At 45.3% G+C, this 25034-nt stretch overlaps 1 long non-coding RNA gene across 2 annotated transcripts in view; it reads left to right on the top strand.

Moving 5' to 3' along the window:
• LOC148134757 (uncharacterized) overlaps positions 1–25034 on the top strand; it is a 723506-nt gene that overhangs the window by 51631 nt on the left and 646841 nt on the right. Inside the window, exons 4-5 of one of the 2 annotated variants that reach the window (XR_015755645.1) lie at positions 2826–2979; positions 3685–4223. The exons of the other annotated variant lie outside the window; for it this stretch is intronic. This is a non-coding gene — a long non-coding RNA (uncharacterized LOC148134757). Of the gene's footprint in view, positions 1–2825; positions 2980–3684; positions 4224–25034 lie in introns of those variants that run through there. 2 annotated transcript variants of the gene reach the window in all.

A 25034-nucleotide genomic window follows, 5' to 3' on the forward strand; every position in this document is an offset into this window, starting at 1 on the left:
ACTCGATCCCTCTACCAACAAAAGCGAACACACCGTTTGTCATCTTAACAACCCTATCAATGTGTGTGGCAAATTTCAGGGGTCTATGTTCATGGAGACCGAGACCTTTCTGTTCTTCTACGCTACCTAGATTCTCACCATTAGCCCAGTACTCTTTATTTCTGTTACTCCTTCCAAAGTGAATCACTTCACACTTTTCCACATTAAACCTCATTTCCCATCTCTCAGCCCAATTCTGCACATTATCTATGTCTCTCTGTAACCAGCAAGTTCCTTCAGAAGTGTCCACAGCTCCAATAATAACCTTAGTCTCCCCGGAAATTAACTAACCCAACCTACGCGCTCATCAAGGGAATTTATAAAAATGGCAAACAACAGTGGCCCCAAAACAGATCCTTGCAGAACCCCACCAGTAACTCAACTCCAGGATGACGATTTCCCCTCAACCACCATCTTCTTTCAACTCGCCAATTTCTGGCCCTATCCATTAAACCACCCTCAATCCCATGCCTCCGTCTTTTGTGCAATGGCCTACCGTAGGGAACCTTATCAAACGCCTTACTGAAATCCATATTCACCACATTAACCGCTTTGCCCTCATCCACCTGTCTGGTCACCACGTCAAAGAACTCAATAAGATTTGTGAGGCATGACCTACCCTTCACAATATCGTGTTGACTATCCCTAAACAATGTATTTCTCTGTCAATTATAATAAATCCTATCTCTTCTCCAAAATTGTACCCACAAACGACGTAAGGCTCAATGGTCTTCAATTACCAGGGTTGTCTCAATTCCCCATCTTGAACAAGGGAGCAACATTTGCAATTCTGCAGTCTTCTGGCACTATTCCTGTAGACGATGACGACATAAAGATCAAAGTCATGGACCCGGCAGTCTCCTCCCAGGCTTCCCAGAGAATCCTCGGATAAATCACAGCCGGCCCAGACTTATCCATTTTCACACACTCCAGAATTGCAAACGCATCCTCCTTGTGAACCTCAATCCTGTCTCGTCTCGCCTCAGTATTCTCCTCGACACCATTGTCTTTGTCCAGTGTGATTACTGACAAAAAATATTCATTTAGCGCTTCCCTTATCTCCTCGGACTTCACGCACAACTTCCCACTACTATGCACCGAATCTTTCTCTTGTCATTCTTTCATTCCTGACATACCTATAGAAAGCCTTAAGGATTCCATTGATCCTAGCTGCCAACGACTTCTCTTGTTCCTTCCTGGCCCTTCTTAGCTCTCTCTTCAGTTCATTCGTGGCTAATTTGTCACTCTGAAGTGCCCCAACTGAGCCATCACGTCTCATCCAAACATAAGCCTTCTCCTTCCTCTTGAAAAGAGATTCAACTTCTCTTTTAATCCACGGATCCCTCACTCAACTACTTCCTCCCTGTCTGACAGGTGCATACTTATCAAGGGCACGCAATAGCCATTCCTTGAATAAGCTATACATTTCAATTGTGACCATCCTCTACAGTTTCCTTTCCCATCCTATGCATCCTATGTTACCTAATTACATCATCATTGCCTTTTACCCAGCAATTTCTCTTGCCCTGCGTTACATACCTATCCCTTTCCATTGCTAAACCAAACGTAGCCAAATTGTGGTCACTATCAACAAAGTGCTCACCTGCCGCCAAATCTAACACCTGGTCTGGCTCATTACCTAGTACCAAAGCCAATATGTCTTTGCCATTTGTTGGTTTCTCTATATAATGTATCAGGAAACCATCCTGCATGCATTGGACAAAAACGGACCCATCTAAAGTACTCGAACTATTGAATTTCCAGTCAATATTTGGAAAGTTAAAGTCACCCATAGCAACTACCCTATTACTCTTGCTCCTATCCAGAATCATCTTTGCTGTCCTTTCCTCTACATTTCTGGAACTATTTGGAGGGCTATAGAAAACTCCCAACAGGGTGACCTCTCCTTTCCTATTCGAACCTCAGCCCATACTACCTCAATTCCTTCCCATGCAGGGTTGTGGGGCTGTGGAATTCTCTTCCCAAGAGAGCAGGGAAGAATGGGTCACTGAAGGCATTCCCAGCTAAATGGCTTAGGGGCCATCGGGAAGGTGAAGTTAATGCTGCAATGAAGTGTCCAAAATGATCTTTTTAAAATTTTTAGATAATAAAAATCCGACCTGTGTTGGGATGGACATTGCCCTAAAGGAGAATGTGAATAACTAGGGACCACGACAGGGCTGGAGTCTTGCCTGGAGGGAAACCATGTGACTTGTTCTCAATCTCGGTCTCCGACAGCAAGAAGAGAGGGTTTTTCTGGAACTTCCAACCCAGGGAAGGACAGATGGGTTATTTTGCGCAGCCTTTGGTATGAGGCAACACAGGAAGATTCAGGCCGTATGTTTCCAGGGAGTGTGCCCTTTCTCCCTCAGAGGAGAGACTCTCAGTAGCTCACGTACAGCACGCAGGCTGGAATTCAGGGAAGTGAGCGGTTCAGGTGAAAAGCAGAATGATCAGTTCTACTCATTTTCGAGGTGGGAGTTTAATTATTTATCTTTTATTTTTAAGAAGAGTGTTTTATCTTGACTTGTCTTCATGCTCCTGAACAATCTCCCAGTCTGTATTATCTTAGGCACATTATTTTTTCTGCACCTACACTGCTGGTTTACAAAAAGGAGGTATTTTCCAGAAACTCCCTTGTGTCTCTCCCCGTGCATAGACAGAATGATATTACAAGGCAGGAGCTGGTGTGGAATGCACTTCCTCACAGTGTGTGGTGGGATAACCAACTGCAGGTTCACAGAGGGCTGGGGAATAATTGTTTTCCATTGTATCTCTTTAAACAGTCGCTTTAGCAGATTCAAACTCAGCTGCTTCACCAGGAAAGACACGGAGGTCTCCATCTCAGTGCCTGCACATCGGCAAAACCGTTTGTGAAATATCCAACATTCTCAAATCGAGAGGCTGCCACATTGCATCTGAGGCTTGGAGGATGGACAGGTGAGCCGGAGGCACAGCTTTCCAGAGAAATCCCTTGGGATTTCCAGAGCAATGTCTGAGCTGCTCAGTTATTGAATGGACCGAGGCAGTGCCCAGCAGTTTAACTGCTCCAATCATTGGAGCTGCACCATGGGTGATTTTCATTCAATTAATCACATTCAAATGATAACCGTGACATTAAGAATAACCTTTCCCTGTCTGATATGAATACCCTGTGACACAGCCCGTTGAGAGCATTTACAAATTGCATGCTCCTCATATTTACAAATTTTCCTTATCATTTGGTTAGTCATTGCTCGAAAAGGGATTTATTGAGAACCTGTTTATTTGGATGCGGATGAATTGTGAGCTGTGCTGCATTAATGTTTCCCCCAGTGTTGTTTTATGGTCCCATTTTCTACTCCACCCTCCTTCATCCACTCACCTTACTTTTAATTTGTCGAACGCCTGTTAGATTTTGAACATTTCTGCGGTCTGGTGGAATCACGCAGGCCTGAAATATTTCTCCCAGAAGTTAGCAGCACTTTCAGATACAAGTACGAAGATGAGACAGTGAGGTTATATCAGTGTGTGTAGCAAACAGTGAACTGACACTGTCCCAGCAATCCAACTTAGAAATTATTGTCTGTTTGCCAGATTAAGAAAAACTGAGCTCAGATTAGGCCACCATTTTCTAAGCCATTTCTTCAATGCTTATTTTCACAGAATCTCTATGGTGTGGGAGCACGTCATTTGGTCCATCCCAGTTCACAATGACTCTCCGAAAAAGATCCCACCCAGACCCATTCCCCCCAGCATTTCCCGGTAATCCTGATTTCCCGTGGTTAATCCAAATCGCCTGCACATCTCTGGACACGATGGGCAATTTAGCATGGCCGATTCACCTAAGCTACACATCTTTGGATTGTGGGAGGAAAGCGGAGGACCCAGAGGAAACCCACACAAACACGGGGAGAACGTGCGAACTCCACACAGTCACCTGAGGCTGGAATAGAACCCGGGTTCCTAACACTGTGAGGCAGCAGGTGCTGACCACTGAGACACTGTGCCACGCTGAACAGGAGCCGAATCTAGTTTCCAACTCCAGGGAACTGAGTGTTGATAATTGAACCCGAGGTGAGAGGTTAAAGTGTCTCAGAGTTCTCGACCTATTGTATGCTTTTTTAATCAGGCTGTTTGATGACTGAGTAGGAGAAGGTGAGGACTGCAGATGTTGGAGCGCAGAGTCGAGAGTGTGGTGTTGGAAAAGTACAGCAGATCAGGCAGCATCCGAGGAGCAGGAAAATCGATGTTTCAGAACTCATGAATGTCTAAAGCCTGAAACGTCGACTCTCCTGCTCCTCGGATGCTGCCTGACCTGCTGTACTTTTCCAGCACTACACTCTCGAGTTTGATAATTGAACTGAAAGTAAATGACACAACAACAAAGTGAATGCAGCAGAAGGGAGATTTGACAGGATGAGTACACCTCTCAGAGAATGTTAGGCCGAGTTGAAAACGTTTGTTATGAACCAGATGAAACCCCCTCAAAACATTTCAAGGAGTCAGTCTGGACTCTACTTTTTATTTTATTACAAAGCAAGTGTCAGGTACTGCGTCCCAGATGTGATTTGATTGGTTAAACGACTGAGCTGTAAGCCTTTCCTTACTCTGCATTTCAAATGCAAACAAAGGGGAATTCGCAAAATAACGTGTGATTTAACTGCTATTCAGAACTGTTCCAGTGTAACAGCATTTCAGAAATACACCCTTTGCAAAGGCCAATTCAGCAAAACTCAATTCCTTCACTTGTTCGAACAAAACATGAAACAGGTAGGACAGGTCAAATACATACAATTAGCTGTATAATTGCATAAAATACTGATTACAGCCCATTCTGGGGAATTTTAATTCCTTCCCGGTTATGAGGAAAGACATCACGATCCATGAGGAGGTTAGAGAACATATTGATGAGAACGGTTTCAGGAATTTGTTAATTCAGGGAATGTCAGGGTGCTTTGTTTAGAATAGAGAAAGATTTACTGGCAGAATTCAAACTCCTAAAGAAAAGCAATATTTTACACAGTGAGCTCTTGTCACCCATCAAGCACTGCAACAGAGTGATTTGGAAACAGGTCCAATAGCAACTTCCTGAAAACAATTGGATTTAGGAACAAAACCATGAAATGAGGAGAACTGGAAAACTCCTCCAAAGCCCAGCCCAGTCACGATAAGGTGGAATGCCCCCTCTGCTGTATGGATCATTCTATGATTGTGAGATGGACTGAATTATCTCCAATCACCCGTAAAGTGGCATGATTCCAACCATGATGGCAATGCAGCAGCTCAGCTTCTCCTCCAGGAGCTCCTCATCCTGGGTCAAAGAGCAATCTCCATTCAGCAGCACCTCGTCACTCACCCTTACAGATCTGGAAACGGTACCCTTGATTGAACCCGAAATGATACAGCTCAGGAAATAAAGAATAAATGTCTAGCTGTAAGATGGAGCTTGAATAAACTCTGAATATGCTGTCCCAATGATCCCTATCTCTTTCTCACTGAGTCTTCCTTTGAGCTGGGATACGTATTCTCATCTTCGCAAGGTACTTATGGCAGTGGGAGAAAGTGAGGACTGCAAATGCTGGAGAATCAGTGTCGAAATATATGGTGCTGGAAAAGCACAGCAGCTCAGGCAACGGCCGAGGAGAAGGGGAGTCAATGTTTCGGACATAGGCCTTTCATCAGGAATCTGGAGAGGAAGGGATCTGAGAGATAAATAGAGGGGGTTGGGAGTGGGGTGGGGGAAGGTGGGTGGGAAGGTGGATGCAAGTGGGGGGGGGGGTAAAGGTGGTGGGTCGGTAGGGAGGGTGGAGCAAATATGTGGGAACGAAGATAAACCGGACAAGAGGGCGGTGCCGAGTTGGAGGGTTTGATCTGGGATGAGCTGGCGAGGGGTGAGTAATCCGAAACTAGTGAAGTCGATGTTGATGCTGGGTGGGTGAAGGGTCCCAAGGCAGAAGATGAGGTATTCTTCCTCCAGTTCTCGGGTGGCTTTGATTTGGTGGTGGAGGAGGCCCAGGACTTGCATTTCCTTGAAGGGAGTGGGAGGGGGAGTTGAAGTGGTTGCCTACATGGCGGTGGGGTTGTTTGGTGCGTGTATCCCAGAGATGTTCCCTGAAATGCTCTGCGAGTTAGCGTCCTGTCTCCCCGATATAGAGGACACCACATCGAGAGCATTGGACACAATGCATGAGGTGGGTGGTTGGGATTCAAGGGCAGAGATGCAGGAAGGGAAGGCGATATGGTGGAGGGCATTGTTGATCACATGGTAGAGGACGCAATTTCCCTCCTCTCTTGAAACTCATCCTTCCAACTGCAGCAAGGATAGAACCCCACTGGTCCTCAGCTTCCATCCCAGTAATCTCCGGTTACAGAGGATTATCCTCTGCCATTTCCACCACCTATAATCAGACCCTATCACCAAACATATATTTCCCTCCCTATCCCTATCTGCGTTCCGCAGAGACTGTCCCTTCCGTGACTCCGTCGTTAAGTCCATGCTACCCATCAATCCACCCTCCACTCCTGGCACCTTTCCATGTCGTCGCAAGAGGTATAAAACCTGCACCCACATCTCTCCTCTCACCTCACATCCAAGACACCAAAAGAACTTTTCACATTGGCACAGATTTTCCTGCACATCCAAACACCTCACCTACTGTGTCAGTTGCTCCCAATGTGGTCTCCTCTATATCTCGTGGAACGTTTCACGGAACATCTCTGGGACACATGCACCACACAACCCCACCGCCATGTCGCCGAACATTTCAACTCCTACCCCCATTCTGCCAAGGACATGCAAGTTCTGGGCCTCTTCCACCGCCAAATCAAAGCAACCCAAGAACTGGAGGAAGAACACCTCATCTTTGCGCCTTGGGACCTTCCAGCCACACAGCATCAACAGTGACTTCAGTCGTTTCCAAATCTCTCCTCGCCCACACCGAATCCTTGATCAAATTTTCCAACTCGGCACCGCCCACTTGACATGGTCATACCTGTTCATCTTCCTTCCCACCTCTCCGCTGCACCATCGCCACTCACGAATTAGAATTACCTCCAACCTGCACACACCTGTCACCTTCATCCCAGATCCAACCTCTATTTATCTCTCAGGTCCCTTCCATCTCCCAATGCCTTTTGCCAGAAATATCGACTCTGCTATTTCCCGGATGTTTCCTGACCTGCTGTGCTTTTCCAGTGCTGCATTACATATGGAAGTGGTCCGAGAAGTATTGGATGAATTTGTGGTCATCTTTCAAGACTGTCGACTCTCAAACAGTTCCCATGGATTGGCGGACAGCTATGGCATCCTACTGCTTTAGAAACTGAAGCAAGGAGTGAACATAATGACAAACCGGGTAGTATGACATCAGAAGTGAGAAAAACACTGGACTCGATCATATAAGATATAATAGCAGAACAACTGGAACAGAGTGCGAGAACTGGACAATGTCAGCATGGATTTACAAAAGGGAAATCATGCTTGACAAGAAACTACTGCAATACCCTGGGATTTCTCACATTGAACTGGTCGGGGAGCGAGTGGATGTGGTTTACATGGATTTTCAGAAGGCTAATGCGGACACATGTCAGAGTTTAGAAAGGAAAATTAAAGCAGATGAAATTGGTGTAGTGTACTGACACGGAGAGAGAACTGGTAGTCAGCCAGGAAACAAAGTGTAGGAATGAACGGGTCTTTTTCTGAATGGCAGCCAGTGGGTATCAGTGCTTGGGCCCCAGTTATTCACAATATATGTTCCCGATTTAAGAGGAACGAATTAGACGTAAAAACCTCCAAATTGGCAGGTGCCACAATGCGGAGTGGGAGGGTGAGCTATGAGGAACGGACAGAGATGCTTCAGTCTGACTGGGACAAGTTGTGTGAGTGGGTAAATGCATGGCAGGTGATGTAGAGAGGAGGTAAATATCAGTTTGTCCCCTTTGGGAGGAAGAACAGGCAAGTGGATTATTCTCAGAATGGTGAGAGATTGAGAAATGGTGAGGCACAAAAAGACCCGGGTGCCCGCGTGCACCAGTCAGGGAAAGTAAGCATGAAGGAGCAGCAGGGACTGAAGACGTGGTTAAATGTGTGTCCCCTTTGGGAAGGCAGTTTATTGACTGAATGAAGATTGACAGGGAACAGGAGGGTGTTTCAGTCAGAGCTGACTGTCCTTGTACACCATTCGGTGAATGTCACAGACAGGGGCAGCGGGTGGTGAAGAAGGCAAACGGTATGTTCGCCTGCATAGCGAGAGGATTCAGGTACAGGAGCAGGGAAGGCTTGCTGTTGTTGGACAGGGCATTGGTGAGACCACCCCCGTGGAGCAGTATTATGTGCAGTGTTGTTTTCCTTTATCTGGGAAAGGATGCTCTGGCTACTGAGGGAGCACAACGGTTTACCAGATTGATGCCTGGGATAGCACGGATGGTTATGAAGAGAGATTATATTGGTTAGGACGATATTCACTGCTGTTGAGAAGAATGAAGTTGGATCTCATAACCTGCAAAATTCCAACCTGGCCAGACAGTGTAAACACAGGAAGGATGTTCCTGATGACCAGGCAGCCCAGAAGCAGAGATCACAATCTAAGGGTACAGGGGGCTGGATCAATTAGGATTGAGATGAGGAGAAATATCTTCACCCAGTGAGCACTGAGCCTTTGATATTCACTGACACAGAAAATTGATGAGGCTATAGCACTGAAAGCTTTCAGAACGGAGACAGAAATAATTCTTGGGGCGAAACGGATTTTGTAAAAGTAGAACAGGGGACTGAGTTAGATGATCAGCCATGATCACATGAAATGGCTTAGCAGGCATTGTTGGGCTGAATGGCCAACTCCTGATTCTGTTTTCTTTAATTCTCGTGGGCTGCCATATATGTTCAATGAGCCAAAATGATTTAATGATACATTTATCATCATCTGAGCTTGAAATAAATCTAGGAAAATCACAGACTGACTGTTGGACACATTCTGCAAATCTGGCTGCATCTGTGCAGATAAAACCAGTGAACATTTCATTTGTTGGTAACTCTTCAAGCCTGGGGTTGGGTGTGGCTTTTTAAACAATATTCATGCTGTAAAACCCTTTGAGAATCAAGGCACTTTTGTCATACTTGTTCTCACTTGGATCAGCACAGGGAGGGAGGATGATGCAGATGAAATTGGTTGTGTATATTGCATGTCCGTAATCTTAGCTCCAGGACAACTCTGCTATTTTAACTGTCTGCTCTTCCACTTGAGTTCACGCTTTTCAGACAGTGGATTTTTGGAATTCCTCCAAAATAATTACTTCTCCAAGGGCATCATAGGTTTGCTCTATTTTTAAAGCTGTAATCCATCTCTTGAAATTAGTCTGTTCCATCCTTTCAAACTCAGTATACGTTTGTCCAGAGATATTCCTTAGATTCCTGAAACGTTGTCTATCGGCTTCTGGTGCAAGCTAATACGTACTTTAAAAGGCCTTTTCCAACTTCTCAAACTCGGCAGATGCATCGTCTGATCGCAATGCGAAGACCTCATGAACACGATCTACATGAATTGTTTGGATGAACAAAGCCCACGTGGTCACTATCCACTGCATTGTTACGCCATTCTTTCAAATAAGTTAACATAGGTTTCGGTATCCTTCCCATCAAATTTACGCAGTGATTGAACAGACATAAACAGTTTCCCATCAGGTTTTCGGCCACCATGGATTTGCTGAGCCCCACTCTCTTCATCACCAGAGTTGCCTTCAATCTTCTTCTCAATATTTTGAAGCGCATTTTCTTTTCGAAGCGTCAGTTTTTGAAGTTCAAAGTATCTCTCTTTTTCTTTCTCTTCTGTGAAAGCTCTTTGTTGTTTTTTTCTTTCTTTTCTGATTTTAACCTTCACTTAAACGGGTTGTTTTCTGCGGCCGTTTCCTTCTCTCTCGTCTCTAACTCAAACTACTTTATTTGCAGTTGCATTATTGTAATCTCTACATTTTCTGATGGTGTTTGAAGCAAAATTAAACGCTGAGCTACTGCTGAAACCATCTCATCATTCCTCATATTAGGTTTAAAACAGATAAAAGTGTATTCACAAAATTACGGAATGAAACATAAAGAACCGTTTAAAGAACAGTTTCTTTCCAAACTCGACTTTATTATGCTGTTCCTGAAATATACAACAGTCCAAAAAACAAACCCCCTTAAACACAAAGTCAAAATGAAGCAAAGACTTCCAGTCAAAGTTACAAAAGGGAGAAGGAGTGTGCGAGTCTCTCAGCGTGTTTTCACACAGCTCCATTGCTGAACTAACTCAAACAAGACTTCAGCTTTTCGGACTTACCACTCCCCTTTCAGTGTACAGTTTAGTCATAAGGCATGAAAGCTTTTGCCAAAAGTTTCATCCGTTCACATATAAACAAAAAGGCAACTCAGTAAACCCTTCCATCTCTGTTTCAAATCAGTTGTTTCGAAGCACGAAATTTATAAACGACACCAGGAAAAACATCGAGGACACTGTTTCTGTCAGAAAGGGAACAGCTTTTTGAAAAAAAAAGGACCAGCTTTGTGACAATGAACCGAAAAGGTTAGAGAAATGGAAGGGAGTGGAGTGTAGGGGCTTGAGGTTTCAGAGAACGGGAGGGGTGTAGAGGTTCGAGGTTACAGAGATAGAGAGGGGGTGCAGGGGCTGAAGGGGGTTACAGAGATAGGGAGCAGTGTAGGAGCTGCAGGAATTTATTGCGATAGGGCGGGGGTGTGGGGCTGGAGGGAGTTATAGAGATGAGTGGTGTGGTAGCTGCAAGGTGTTGCAGAGATAGAGAGGGTGTGTGGGGGATTGAGGGGGTTACAGAGATAGCTAGGTAGTGGAGAGACTGGAGGGGGATGCGAGATAGCGAGGATGTTTAGGGGCTGGAGGAGCTTAAAGAGAGAGGGAGTGGTTGACGGTGCTGGAGGGCGTTACAGAGATTGGTCGGGAGTTTAGATGCTGGAGGGGGTTAGTGAAAGGGAGGGTGTGTCGGAGTTGAAATGGTTTCCAGAGATAAGGAGAGGGTGTAAAGGCTGGCGGAGTTTGCGGAGATAGTGAGAAGGTGTAGGGGTTATAGAGGAAGGGAAAGGCTGTCAGGGTCGGAGATGGTTACAAAGAAAATGAGGCGTGTAGGGAATAGAGTTTCCTGAGTTAAAAAGGTGGATGTACTGGCTGGAAGAGGTGACAATGATCCAGAGGGAGTATACGGGCGAGATGTTAAACAGCGAGAGAATTGTGGAGGGGCTGGAAACGTGACAGAGGCAGGCAGGAAATGAGAGAGGTATGGAGTGTTTTATGGTCTGGAAAAGTGACAGAGGTGGCATGGAGGTGAGAGAGATAGGGAGTAGTGTAGGTGCTGGAAAAGCTGAAAGAGATAGGAAGGAGGTGAGAGAGATAGGTATGAGTGTAGGGACTTGTAAAGCTAACAGAAAGGGATAGGGATTGGTGTAGTAGCTGAAGGAAGTGACACCGGCAGGCAGGCTTGTAGGACCTGGAGGAGATCAGCCTTGAAGGAGTTTGTGCATCGTGAGGGTCATAGTGGCTGGCAGAAATTACAGAGATAGGGAGGGTTGTGTAGCTTCTACGAGGTGACAGAGATAGGGAGAAATGGAAGGGCAGGAAAGAGTTTAAAGAGATAGCGATGGGTGTTGGGGCTGGAGGATGTGACTTAAATAGGGAGAGGTTTAGGGTCTGGAAGCTGTGGCAGAGATTGGGAGAGATGTAGGGCCTGAAGTTTGTTAGAAAGGTAGGGAAGGCGAAAGGGGCCTGAGGGTGTCAGAGAGATGTAAGTGGTAAAGCGATTGGAGGAAGTTCGAAAGAATTGAATGAGTGCAACACCAGGGTGGTAGGAGGAGATTGAGGGAAGAGTGTAAATTTGGAGGAATTTTCGGTGATCGATAGGTCTGGGATAGACGATGAATATTGTGGAGGTAAGTTTGGTTGCAGAGATAGAGATGGAGATAACCGCAGGTGGCATTGGCAATCAAAGATGCAGATGGCCAGGGAGGCAGCTTGAAAATAGAATTCCACAATGACTCAATGAAGAACAAATTGTAGGAATCGATTCAACAGATAAGAGACTGGAAGTAACTGAAAGAGGGTCCAATCACAAGAGTCATAGAGACAATGTCACACGGCACAGGCGAGGCCATTCAGTTAAAGTAAAAAGTAAAAAGCCGTTTCTACACCGCAAAGCGCTTCTTCCTAACGTCTGTGTGCTCGGGCCAGAGTTGGGAGAGCTACCCCACAGACTGTTCAAGCAACAATGTGACATAAGTAAGCCTGATTGTGTTAGATCAAATGCTCACATGGAAACCTCCTCCTGACTCCTCTCCCTAGCCTCATGGCGTCAGGTCAAACACTGACCCGGAAACCTCTTGGTAACCCCTCTCCCTCAGCCACATGGTGACAGATTAAACACTGACACGAAAACCTCCAGCTGACTCCCTTCCCTCAGCATCTTAACGTCAGATCAAACACTGACACGGAAACCTTCTGCCTTGGGACCCTTCACCCACCCAGCATCAACATCGACTTCACTCGTTTCGAATTACTCACCTCTCCCCATCTCATCCCAGATCAAACCCTCCAACTCCGAACCGCCCTCTTGTCCGGTTTATCTTCCTTCCCACCTATCTGCTCCACCCTCCCTACCGACCCACCACCTTTACACCCCCACTTGCATCCACCTTCCCACCCACCTTCCCCCACCCCACTCCCAACCCCCTCTATTTATCTCTCAGATCCCTTCCCTTCCAGATTCCTGATGAAAGGCCTATGTCCGAAACATTGACTCCCATTCTCCTCGGCTGTTGCCTGAGCTGCTGTGCATTTCCAGCGCCATATATTTCGACTCTGACTCTCCAGCATTTGCAGTCCTCACTTTCACCCACTGCCATAAGTGTCTTGCGAAGATCAGGATACGTATCCCAGCTCAAAGGAAGACTCAGTGAGAAAGAGATAGGGATCATTGGGACAGCATATTCAGAGTTTATTCAAACTCCATCTTACAGCTAGACATTTATCCTTTATTTCCTGAGCTGTATCATTTCGGGTTGAATCAAGGGTACCGTTTCCAGATCTGTAAGGGTGAGTGACGAGGTGCTGCTGAATGGAGATTGCTCTTTGACCCAGGATGAGGAGCTCCTGGAGGAGAAGCTGAGCTGCTGCATTGCCATCATGGTTGGAATCATGCCACTTTACGGGGGATTGGAGATAATTCAGTCCATCTCACAATCATAGAATGATCCATACAGCAGAGGGGGCATTCCACCTTATCGTGACTGGGCTGGGCTTTGGAGGAGTTTTCCAGTTCTCCTCATTTCATGGTTTTGTTCCTAAATCCAATTGTTTTCAGGAAGTTGCCATTGGACCTGTTTCCACTTCCCTCTCTTGCAGTGATTGATGGGTGACAAGAGCTCGCTGTGTAAAATATTGCTCTTCTTTAGGAGTTTGAATTCTGCCAGTAAATCTTTCTCTATTCTAAACAGAGCACCCTGACATTCCCTGAAATACCAAATTCCTGAAACCGTTCTCATCAATATGTTCTCTAACCTCCTCATGGATCGTGATGTCTTTCCTCATAACCGGGAAAGAATTAAAATTCCCCAGAATGGGCTGTAATCAGTATTTTATGCAATTATACAGCTAATTGTATGTATTTGACCCGTCCTACCTGTTTCATGTTTTGTTCGAACAAGTGAAGGAATTGAGTTTTGCTGAATTGGCCTTTGCAAAGGGTGTATTTCTGGAATGCTGTTACACTGGAACAGTTCTGAATAGCAGTTAAATCACACGTTATTTTGCGAATTCCCCTTTGTTTGCATTTGAAATGCAGAGTAAGGAAAGGCTTACAGCTCAGTAGTTTAACCAATCAAATCACATCTGGGACGCAGTACGTGACACTTGCTTTGTAATAAAATAAAAAGTAGAGTCCAGACTGACTCCTTGAAATGTTTTGAGGGGGATTCATCTGGTTCATAACAAACGTTTTCAACTCGGCCTAACATTCTCTGAGAGGTGTACTCATCCTGTCAAATCTCCCTTCTGCTGCATTCACTTTGTTGTTGTGTCATTTACTTTCAGTTCAATTATCAAACTCGAGAGTGTAGTGCTGGAAAAGTACAGCAGGTCAGGCAGCATCCGAGTCGACGTTTCAGGCCTAAGACCTTCATGAGGTCTGAAACATCGATTCTCCTGCTCCTCGGATGCTGCCTGATCTGCTGTACTGTTCCAACACCACACTCTCGACTCTGAGCTCCAACATCTGCAGTCCTTACCTTCTCCTACTCAGTCATCAATCAGCCTGATTAAAAAAACATACAATAGGTCGAGAACTCTGAGACACTTTAACCTCTCACCTCGGGTTCAATTATCAACACTCAGTTCCCTGGAGTTGGAAACTAGATTCGGCTCCTGTTCAGCGTGGCACAGTGTCTCAGTGGTCAGCACCTGCTGCCTCACAGTGTGAGGGACCCGGGTTCGATTCCAGCCTCAGGTGACTGTGTGGAGTTTGCACGTTCTCCCCGTGTTTGTGTGGGTTTCCTCTGGGTCCTCCGCTTTCCTCCCACAATCCAAAGATGTGCAGCTGAGGTGAAGCGGCCATGCTAAATTGCCCATCGTGTCCAGAGATGTGCAGGCGATTTGGATTAACCACGGGAAATCAGGATTACCGGGAAATGCTGGGGGGAATTGGTCTGGGTGGGATCTTTTTCGGAGGGTCAGTGTGAACTGGGGTGGACCAAATGACGTGCTCACCCACCATAGAGATTCTGTGAAAATAAGCATTGAAGAAATGGCTTAGAAAATGGTGACCTAATCTGAGCTCAGTTTTTCTTGATCTGGCAAACAGACAATAATTTCTAAGTTGGATTGCTGGGACAGTGTCAGTTCACTGTTTGCTACACACACTGATATAACCTCACTGTCTCATCTTCGTACTTGTATCTGAAAGTGCTGCTAACTTCTGGGAGAAATATTTCAGGCCTGCGTGATTCCACCAGACCGCAGAAATGTTCAAAATCTAACAGGCGTTCGACAAATTGAAAGGAAGGTGAGTGCATGAAGGAGGGTGGAGTAGAAAATGGGACCATAAAACAACACTGGGGGAAACATTAATGCAGCACAGCTCACAATTCCTCTGCATCCAAATAAACAGGTTCTCAATAAATCCCTTTTCGAATAATGATAACGAAAAATTTGTAAATATGAGGAGCATGCAATTTGTAAATGCTCTCAACGGGCTGTGTCAATGGGTATTCATATCAGACAGGGAAAGGTTATTCTAAAAGTCACGGTTATCATTTGAATGTGATGAATTGAACGAAAACCACCCATGGTGCAGCTCCAAAGATTGGAGAAGTTAAACTTCTGGGCACTGCCTATGTCCAGTCAATAACTGAGCAGCTCAGACATTGCTCTGGAAATCCCAAGGGATGTTTCTGGAAAGCTGAGACTCCGGCTCACCTGCCCATCCTCCAATCCTCAGATGCAATGTGGCAGCCTCTCGATTGGAGAATGTTGGATATTTCACAAACGGTTTTGTCGATGTGCAGGAACTGAGATGTAGACCTCGGTGTCTTTCCTGGTGAAGCAGCTGAGTTTGAATCTGCTAAAGCGACTGTTTAAAGAGATACAATGGGAACAATTATTCCCCAGCCCTCTGTGAACCTGCAGCTGGTTATCCCACCACACACTGTCAGGAAGTGCATTCCACACCAGCTCCTGCCTTGTAATATCATTCTGTCTATGCACGGGGAGAGACAAGAGGGAGTTTCTGGAAAATACCTCCTTTATGTAAACCAGCAGTGTAGGTGCAGCAAAGGTAAAGTGCCTAAGATAATACAGACTGGGAGATTGTTCAGGAGCATGAAGAGAAGTCAAGATAATACACACTTATTAAAAATAAAAGATAAATAATTAAACTCCCACCTCGAAAATGAGCAGAACTGATCATTCTGCTTTTCTACTGAACCGCTTACTTCCCTGAATCTCAGCCTGCGTGCTGTACGTGAGCTGCTGAGAGTCTCTCCGCTGAGGGAGAAAGGTCACACTCTCTGGAAACATACGGCCCGAATCTTCCTGTGTTTCCTCATACCAAAGGCTGCGCAAAACAACCCATCTGTCCTTCTCTGGGTTGGAAGTTTCCAGAAAAACCCTCTCTTCTTGCATTAGGAGACCGAGATTGAGAACAAGACACATGGTTTCCCTCCAGCCAAGACTCCAGCCCTGTCGTAGTCCCTAGTTATTCACATTCTTCTTTAGGGCAATGTCCATCCCAACACAGGTCAGATTTTTATTAACTATAATTTTTAAAAAAGATCATTTTGGACACTTCAGTGCAGCATTAACTTCACCTTCCCGATGGCCCCTAAGCCACTTAGCTGGGAATACCTTCAGTGACCCATTCTTCCCTGCTCTCTTGGGAAGAGAATTCCACAGCCCCACAACCCTGCATGGGAAGGTTTTGAGGTAGTATGGGCTGAGGTTGGAACAGGAAAGGAGAGGTCACCCTGTTGGGAGTTTTCTATAGCCCTTCAAATAGTTCCAGAAATGTAGAGGAAAGGACAGCAAAGATGATTCTGGATACGAGCAAGAGTAATAGGGTAGTTTTTATGGGTGACTTTAACTTTCCAAATATTGACTGGAAATACAATAGTTCGAGTACTTTAGATGGGTCAGTTTTTGTCCAATGCATGCAGGATGGTTTCCTGATACAGTATATCGAAAAACCAACAAGGGGCAAAGCCATATTGGCTTTGGTACTAGGTAATTAACCAGACCAGGTGTTAGATTTGGCGGTAGGTGAGCACTTTGCTGATAGTGACCACAATTTGGCTATGTTTGGTTTAGCAATAGAAAGGGATAGGTATATAACACAGGGCTAGAGAAATTGCTGGGTAAAAGGCAATGATGATGTAATTAGGCAACAGTTAGGATGCATCGGATGGGAAAGGAAACTGTAGAGGATAGTCACAATTGAAATGTGTAGCTTATTCAAAGAACAGCTATTGCGTGCCCTTGATAAGTATGCACCTGTAAGACAGGGAGGAAGTAGTTGAGTGAGGGATCCGTGGATTAAAAGAGAAGTTGAATTTCTTTTCAAGAGGAAGGAGAAGGCTTATGTTAGGATGAGACGTGATGGCTCAGTTGGGGCACTTCAGAGTGAGACGTTAGCCAGGCATGAACTGAAGAAAGAGCTAAGAAGAGCCAGGAAGGAACAAGAGAAGTCGTTGGCAGCTAGGATCAAAGAAAACCTTAAGGCTTTTTATAGGTATATCAGGAATGAAAGAATGACGAGAGAAAGATTCGGGGCATACTAGTGGGAAGTTGTGCGTGAAGTCCGAGGAGATAAGGGAAGCGCTAAATGAATATTTTTTGTCAGTAATCACACTGGACAAAGACAATGGTGTCGAGGAGAATACTGCGGCTAGACCAGACAGGATTGAGGTTCACAAGGGGAGTGCGTTTGCAATTCTGGAGTGTGTGAAAATGGATAAGTCTGGGCCGGCTGTGATTTATCCGAGGATTCTCTGGGAAGCCTGGGAGGAGACTGCCGAGTCCATGGCTTTGATCTTTATGTCGTCATCGTCTACAGGAATATTGCCAGAAGACTGCAGAATGGCAAATGTTGCTCCCTTGTTCAAGATGGGGAGTTGAGACAACCCTGGTAATTGAAGACCATTGAGCCTTATGTCGTTTGTGGGTAAAATGTTGGAGAAGAGATAGGATTTATAATAATTGACAGAGAAATACATTGTTTAGGGATATTCAACACAATATTGTGAAGGGCAGGTCATGCCTCACAAATCTTATTGAGTTCTTTGAGTTGGTGACCAGACAGGTGGATGAGGGCAAAGCGGTTAATGTGGTGAACATGGATATCAGTAAGGCGTTTGATAAGATTCCCTACGGTAGGCTATTGCACAAAAGACGGAGGCATGGGATTGAGGGTGGTTTAATGGATAGGATCAGAAATTGGCGAGCTGAAAGAAGATGGTGGTTGAGGGGAAATCGTCATCCTGGAGTTGAATTACTGGTGGGGTTCTGCAAGGATCTGATTTGGGGCCACTGTTGTTTGTCATTTTTATAAATTCCCTTATGAGCGCGTAGGTTGGGTTGGTAAATTTGCCGGTGAGACTAAGGTTATTATTGGAGCTGTGGACACTCCTGAAGGATCTTGCTGGTTACAGAGACATAGATAAGGTAGAGAACTGGGCTGAGAGATGGGAAATGGGGTTTAATGTGGAAAAGTGTGAAGTGATTCACTTTGGAAGGAGTAACAGAAATAAAGGGTACGAGGCTGGTGGTGAGATTCTAGGTTGCGTAGAAGAACAGAAACGCTCGGTCTCCATGAACATAGACCCCTGAAAGTTGCCACACTGATTGATAGGGTTGTTAAGATGACAAACGGTGTGTTCGCTTTTGTTGGTAGAGGAATCGAGTTTCAGAGCCGCAAGGTCATGCTGCAGCTGTACGAAACTCTGGTGCGGCCGCATTTGGGAGTATTGTGGACAGATCTGATCACTGCATTATCGGAAGGATGTGGAAGCTTTGGAAAGTATGCAGAGATTTACTGGCATGTTGCCAGGTATGGAGGGCAGACCTTATGAGGAAAGTCTGATGAAATTGAGGTTTTTGTTGGAGAGAAGAATATTGAGAGGGGGGTGACTTAATTGAGGCATATACGATAATCAGAAGGTTAGATGGGATGGACAAGGGGAGCCTTTCTCCTCAGAATGTGATGGCCAGCACGAGTGGATGCAGCTCTAAACTGAGGGATGATAGATGTAGGACAGATGCCAGAGGTAGTTTCTTTGCTAAGGGAGTAGCATGGGTGCACTGCCTGCAACAGTAGTAGACTTGCCAATTTTAAGGGCATTTAACTGTCTTTGGATAAACATATGGATGAAAATACAATAGTGTAGGATAGATGGGCTCCGGACCATTTTCACAGGTCAGTGCAACATCGAGGGATATCAGGTCTGAACTGCGCTAGTATATTCTATGAAATTTCACTCTTCCCAGTCTTTGATGGGAGACTCCTTACTCTGAAGGTGTGCCCCCTTGTTCTTGTTTCTCCCATTGGGGAAACAGCCTCTCAGCATCACCCCTTTCTCATCCTCACAGAATCCTAGGATGTGCAGTCAGGGCACCTGCTATTCTGCAACTCTCCAGTGAAAACACAGAATGTGCTGGACTCATCCCCACAAGAGAACCCTCAACAGACTGACACTGAGCGTGACCTCATTGACACACCTCCCACAAAGTATGATATCACTGTAAGCAGTCTCACAGTGAGTCTGGCCTCAACTATACATTCTCTGTAACTGTACGGTTAATGTAAACAGTCTGTCAGTGACCTTGGCCTTATCGACACACCCGCCAGTTAATATACCGCGATTGTAAACAGTCTCACAGTGACTCTGACCTGATCTACAGACCATCCAGCAACGACGTGATGACAGCAAACAATCTCACACTGACTCTGCTCCCAACTCCCAGTAACCATGCAGTCACAGCAAACAGTCTCATAGACAGCCTGTCCGTATCTGCACACCCACCAGTGACCATACTGTCACTGCAAACAGTCTCATTCAGAGCCTGTCATAAGTCATAGAGATGTACAGCATGGAAAAAGACCCTTTGATCCAACCCGTACATGCCGACCAGATATTCCAACCCAATCTAGTCCCACCTGCCAGCACCCGGCCCACAGGCCTTCAAACCATTCCTATTCATATCACCATCCAAATGCCTCTTAAATGTTGTAATTGTATCAGCCTTTACCACTTCCCCTGGAAGCTCATTCCAGACACGTTCCACCCTCTGTGTGAAAAGGTTGCCACTTAGGTCTCTTTTATATCTTTCCCCTCTCACCCTAAACCTCTGCCCTCTCGTTCTGGACTCCCCAACCCCAGTGAAAAATACTCTGCCTATTTAACCTATCCATGCCCCTTATAATTTTGTAAACCTCAATAAGGTCATCCCTCACCCTCCGACGCTCCAAGGAAAACAGCCCCAGCCTATTCAGCCTCTCCGTATAGCTCAAATCCTCCAACCCTGGCAACATCCTTGTAAATCTTTTTTGACCCTTTCAAGTTACACAACATCTACCCGATAGGAAGGAGACCAGAATTGCACGCAATATTCCAACAGTGGCCCAACCAATGTCCTATACAGCCGCAACATGACCTCCCAAGCCCTGTACTCAACACTCTGACCAATAAGGGAAAGCATACCAAACGCCTTCTTCAAATGACAAAAAGTAGAGGACCCAGCACTGATCCTTGTGGCACTCCACTGTTCGCAGGGCTCCAGTCTGAAAAACAACCCTCCACCACCACCCTCTGTCTTCTCCTTTTGAGCCAGTTCTGTATCAAAAAGGCTCGTTCTCGCTGTATTCTATGAGATCTAACCTTGCTAATCAATCTCCCATGGGGAACCTTGTCGAACGCCTAACTGAAGTCCACATAGATCACATCTATCGCTCTGCCCTTATCAATCCTCTTTGTTACTTCCTCAAAAAACTCAATCAAACTTGTGAGGCATGATTTCCCACACACAAGGCCATATTGATTGTCTCTAAGCAGTCCTTGCCTTTCCAAATATATGGACATCATGTCCATCAGGATTCTCTCCAACATCTTGCCCAACACCAACGACTGGCTTACTGGTCTGTAGTTCCCTGGCTTGTCCTTACCACTCTTCTTAAACAGTGGCATCATGTTAGCCAACCTCCAGTCTTCCGGCACCTCACCTGTGCCTATCGATGATACAAATATCTCAGCAAGAGGCCAGTAATCACTTCCCTTGCTTCCGACCGAGTTCTAAGTTGCACCTGATCAGGTCCTGGAGATTTATCCACGTTTACCCACTTAAAGACAACCAGCACTTCCTCATGTTTAATGTGGACATTCTGCAAATGCCACCATTTATTTCCCTCCAGTCTCCATCTTCCATATCCTTTCCCACAATAAATACTGAGGCAAAATATTCATTTAGTATCTCCTCCATTTTCTGTGGCTCCACACAAATGCCGCTTTGCTGATCTTTGAGGGGCCCTATTCTCTCTGTGGTTATCCTTTTGTCCTCAACTACATACCTCCCAGTAACCATACAGTCACTGCAATAAGCCTCATAGAGAGCCTGTCGTCATCTACACACCTCCCAGTAACCATACAGTCACTGCAAACTGGCCTCATGTACAAAAACCCCAATAAATATGAGCACACTGTTCCCACAGTGAGGTGTAGAGTTGAAGTGTCGGCCGACGTGAAATGTTAACTCAGATTTTTCTTCACAGACGCTTCCAAACATGCTGAGGTTTTACAGCAATTTTTGTTTTTGTCTCACACTGAGGCTCGCGTGATCTCCACAACTCCCAGTAACTGTTCACTGAGTGTAATGAGTCTCACAGTAATTCTGCGCTGACCTGCACAGCTCCCATAACTAAACACTGACTGGAAAGAATCTGGCCTGATGTGCACAGCTCCCAGCAACTGTACAATGACTGTAAATAGTCTCACAGTGAATCTGGCCTGATCTACACACGTCCTAGTATCTATACGCTGACGTTAAAGAATCTCACGGTGATTCTGACCTGAACTGCAGACCTCCCAGTATCTGCACAGTGTCTGGAAACAGTCTCACACTGAGTGTGACCTCATTTACGCACCTTTGTGTCACTATACAGTGCCTGCAGACAGTCTCACAATGAGTGTGGCCTCATTTACACAGTCAGTATAATATCAGTGTGAAACAGTCTCTCAGTGAAACTAGCCTGATTAATGCACCACCCAGTTACAATATGGTGACTGTAAACCGTCTCACGGAGAGTCTGGCCTCATCTGCACACCACCCAGTTACTACATGGCGATTGTGAACAGTCTAACACTGAGCATGGCTTTTCTTAAAGTTTCAAAATTATATTTTAATTCATCAGAAATATGTTTCTGTATACATATAGTCACAAATGCAGTTTGGCCCTTTACAGTTGCATGTCATGTGACAATAATGGATATTACAATAAAGAATATTCTGTTCAAGTAAACAAACAAAACATTCGAAATGACTTGAACCAAAAACGCTCTCTTACACGCACAAAATTATACCTACGGGAATCACTGGGAGGGTCTGATAACTGAGCAAACCCCCATTTCCCCTCAGCAGGAAGACCTGAGATAGTGGTCTTCCCCACTGCATCGTGGCAGCAGCTGCCCCAAGTTCTCGTCCATCCCTCAGCACGTAGTCCTGGACCTTGAAATGTGTCAGTCTGCAACACTCAGTCAGGGTCAACTCCTCGCTCTGGAAGAACAACAAGTTTCAGGCAGACCAAAGAGCATCGTTCACTGAGGTGACGGTCCTCCAGGCTTAGTTGATGTTTGGCCCAGTAATTATATCTTGACTGGCAACAGGTTCACAGTAACCCTGTATTGTTCACCCTCCTACCAGTGTCTGTTGCCTGTTTCACAGTCAGCCTAGCCTGATCCTTACTTCCTGTGAGTCAATCCTTTGTGTCCTTTTCTATTTAGCCCCTGCCTTTGACAAAGGAGCAGAATGTCATTCTCCTCACTGCCTTGGTGCTACAATGTCCACCAACTGTCCCTTTCCCTCCTGAACAGTTCCTGTGAACCCCAACCCTCTCCATGACCCCATCTTCCAAATGCAATGTTGGACAATCCCCACTATGGGCACTGCCATTACTTCTCCAGCTCGTTCATATTTCTTCACAAAACAGAAATCATACATCTGCAAGCAGATTGCTGTCCAATGGTGGAATTAACTTTATTTTATATGCATAAATCCAAAGCAGAAATATCACGTGTAGTTATACATGCGACTCATTTCACTGAATACAGCTGTGCAAAGAAATGATATTTCTGCTGTTCAAACCATTCCAACAGTACAATATTGGAGAGAGAACATTTGGAAATGATGCAAAAACTGCATATCTATTAAGGGGAAACTGAAGACATGCTGCACCCAAACTCTTAAACGATTTGGTAAATGGAATGCTTCATTCAGGCGATTAAATCTGTTTTACTCATTCTTTACTGGTCTCCTTCCCATTCGATTTTTTCCACTCTCTGAGTCACCCAAAATGTGTAGCTCCCTTTCCCTCCCCACATGGCCTTATACCTTCCTTTACCGCGGTTATGCAACTGTTTCTCTTCAGAGTGTGCTTTGTTTCCAGGGGACATACTGCAGCCGTTGACACCAGGACAGCCAGCTGGATCTCATAGAATATGAGTTCGCTGATTGGGGCTGTTTATCTGGCTGACAGATAAGAAGGGTCAGTGTCAGAGATGTGGTCTCTGAATGAGACAGTGATAAAGGGAAGGGCTCCTAATGTGTAAATAAAGGGGGACTTGAAGAAGGACACCAGCTTCAGTGCAAGTATTTCACATCCAACTCCACCACTGGGTTTGAATGTAACTGCATAACCTTCGTATTAGAGTCACAGTCAGAGAGTTATAGAGATATACAGCATTGAAACAGCCTTGCAGGTATCCTGAATAAATCTAGGCCCATTTCCAGCATTTGGCCAAGATTCGTTAAAACCCTTCATATCCATGTACCCATCCAAATGTATTTTAATGGATGGATGGATGGGGACCAGATGAATTTCCGTTAGGAGTTCGACAGGGTTCCTCATGGTAGGCTGGCTCGCAAGGTTAGATCACATGGAGTACAGTCGATTCAGCCTCTCCCTATCGATCAAACCCCGTGACCCTGGCAACACCCTGGGAAATGGATTCTGATCCCTTTCAAGTATTGTTGTCAAGCATCTCTGTCTGCAGTGATCAGCAGGTTTCAATAAGGCGAAAATGAGGACTGCAGATGCTGGAGATTCGAATCAAGATTAGAGTGGTGCTGAAAAAGCACAGCAGGTCAGGCAGCATCCAAGGAGCAGGAAAATGGACGTTTCGGGCAGGAGCCCTTCCTCAGGAATAAGACTACTTAGAATAAGACTGACACTGAAAACCTGGGACCAGAATTGGGTTGCATTTGCAGATGTGTTGATGGACAGGAAAAAGACATTCTGAATGCAATTGATTTTGACTGTGAGGGTTTCTTGAATTTATTGATTGGATATTTGATTTTTTATCTCTGATCACATCTGGTCTGATTCATTGAATGACAAGCAGAAAGGATATCAGTGTAAGTTAGTAAATTCAGATTATTATACTGATTTGAAATGTGATAGATGTATTTGAACAGGCACGGCACCCCTTTACAGAAATTCCCAGATCCCTTATTATGTTTAATCAATTCTTGGAGCCTGTTCAATGCAGTATTCTGGTGCGGAACATTCTCTACATATGAATAGGCCTTTTCCATCACACTTTCTGACATGAAACCCGGTATTCTCCACTGCAGCCAGCTTTTCCCGGATTACCTGGTGTCGGCTCTGATCTGCATCATGTGCAAATATTTTACTGAAGACAAAATACTTGTGAATGACTGGTTCAGTCCATATGTCCCGAAATGGGGAACTTTGAAAGGCAGGGATGATTTCACAATTCCCCTGTTCCTGAAACAGTGATCGAGACATGGGCTGTAGGTGGTGTAGAGAATGATACAGCCCACTGGCTGGTTATTGTGCTGAGTTCTGTTATTCAGCAGAGTTTGTAAAAGCTGAGCCGCTGTGCGGTTCCCGTTGATCTGTGTGGGGTTCAGCAATTTACTTTCTGGGCAACGACTGCCGCTGTTCGGGAAGACAGCGAGGTGATTTCCACCTGGGTAGTTCAAGCAGACGTTCACATCGTAGGTAATGAAAGGATGCATTGGTCTGCCGGGGTTCAAGTCTCACATGTCTGCTGGTCTTTCTGTTTTGGGAAGCAGTTAAAGCCAACTGGAAGGCAAAGTATTTTCTCCTATAATAGGTCACCTGGTGCCCAGCTTCTGTGCAGAAACTGAAAGAGGTAAAGTCAGGATATCAATCAAGGAACAGTCTTTGGGTAAAACATTCTGTTTGCAGTGTCAGTGCGCCCAGTTTGAGATGAGTTACTTGGA

Source organism: Chiloscyllium plagiosum, unplaced genomic scaffold (assembly GCF_037043375.1).
Source record: "Chiloscyllium plagiosum isolate Xiang-an unplaced genomic scaffold, Cpla_swu_hap1 HiC_scaffold_52, whole genome shotgun sequence".
Classification (NCBI taxonomy): domain Eukaryota; kingdom Metazoa; phylum Chordata; class Chondrichthyes; order Orectolobiformes; family Hemiscylliidae; genus Chiloscyllium; species Chiloscyllium plagiosum.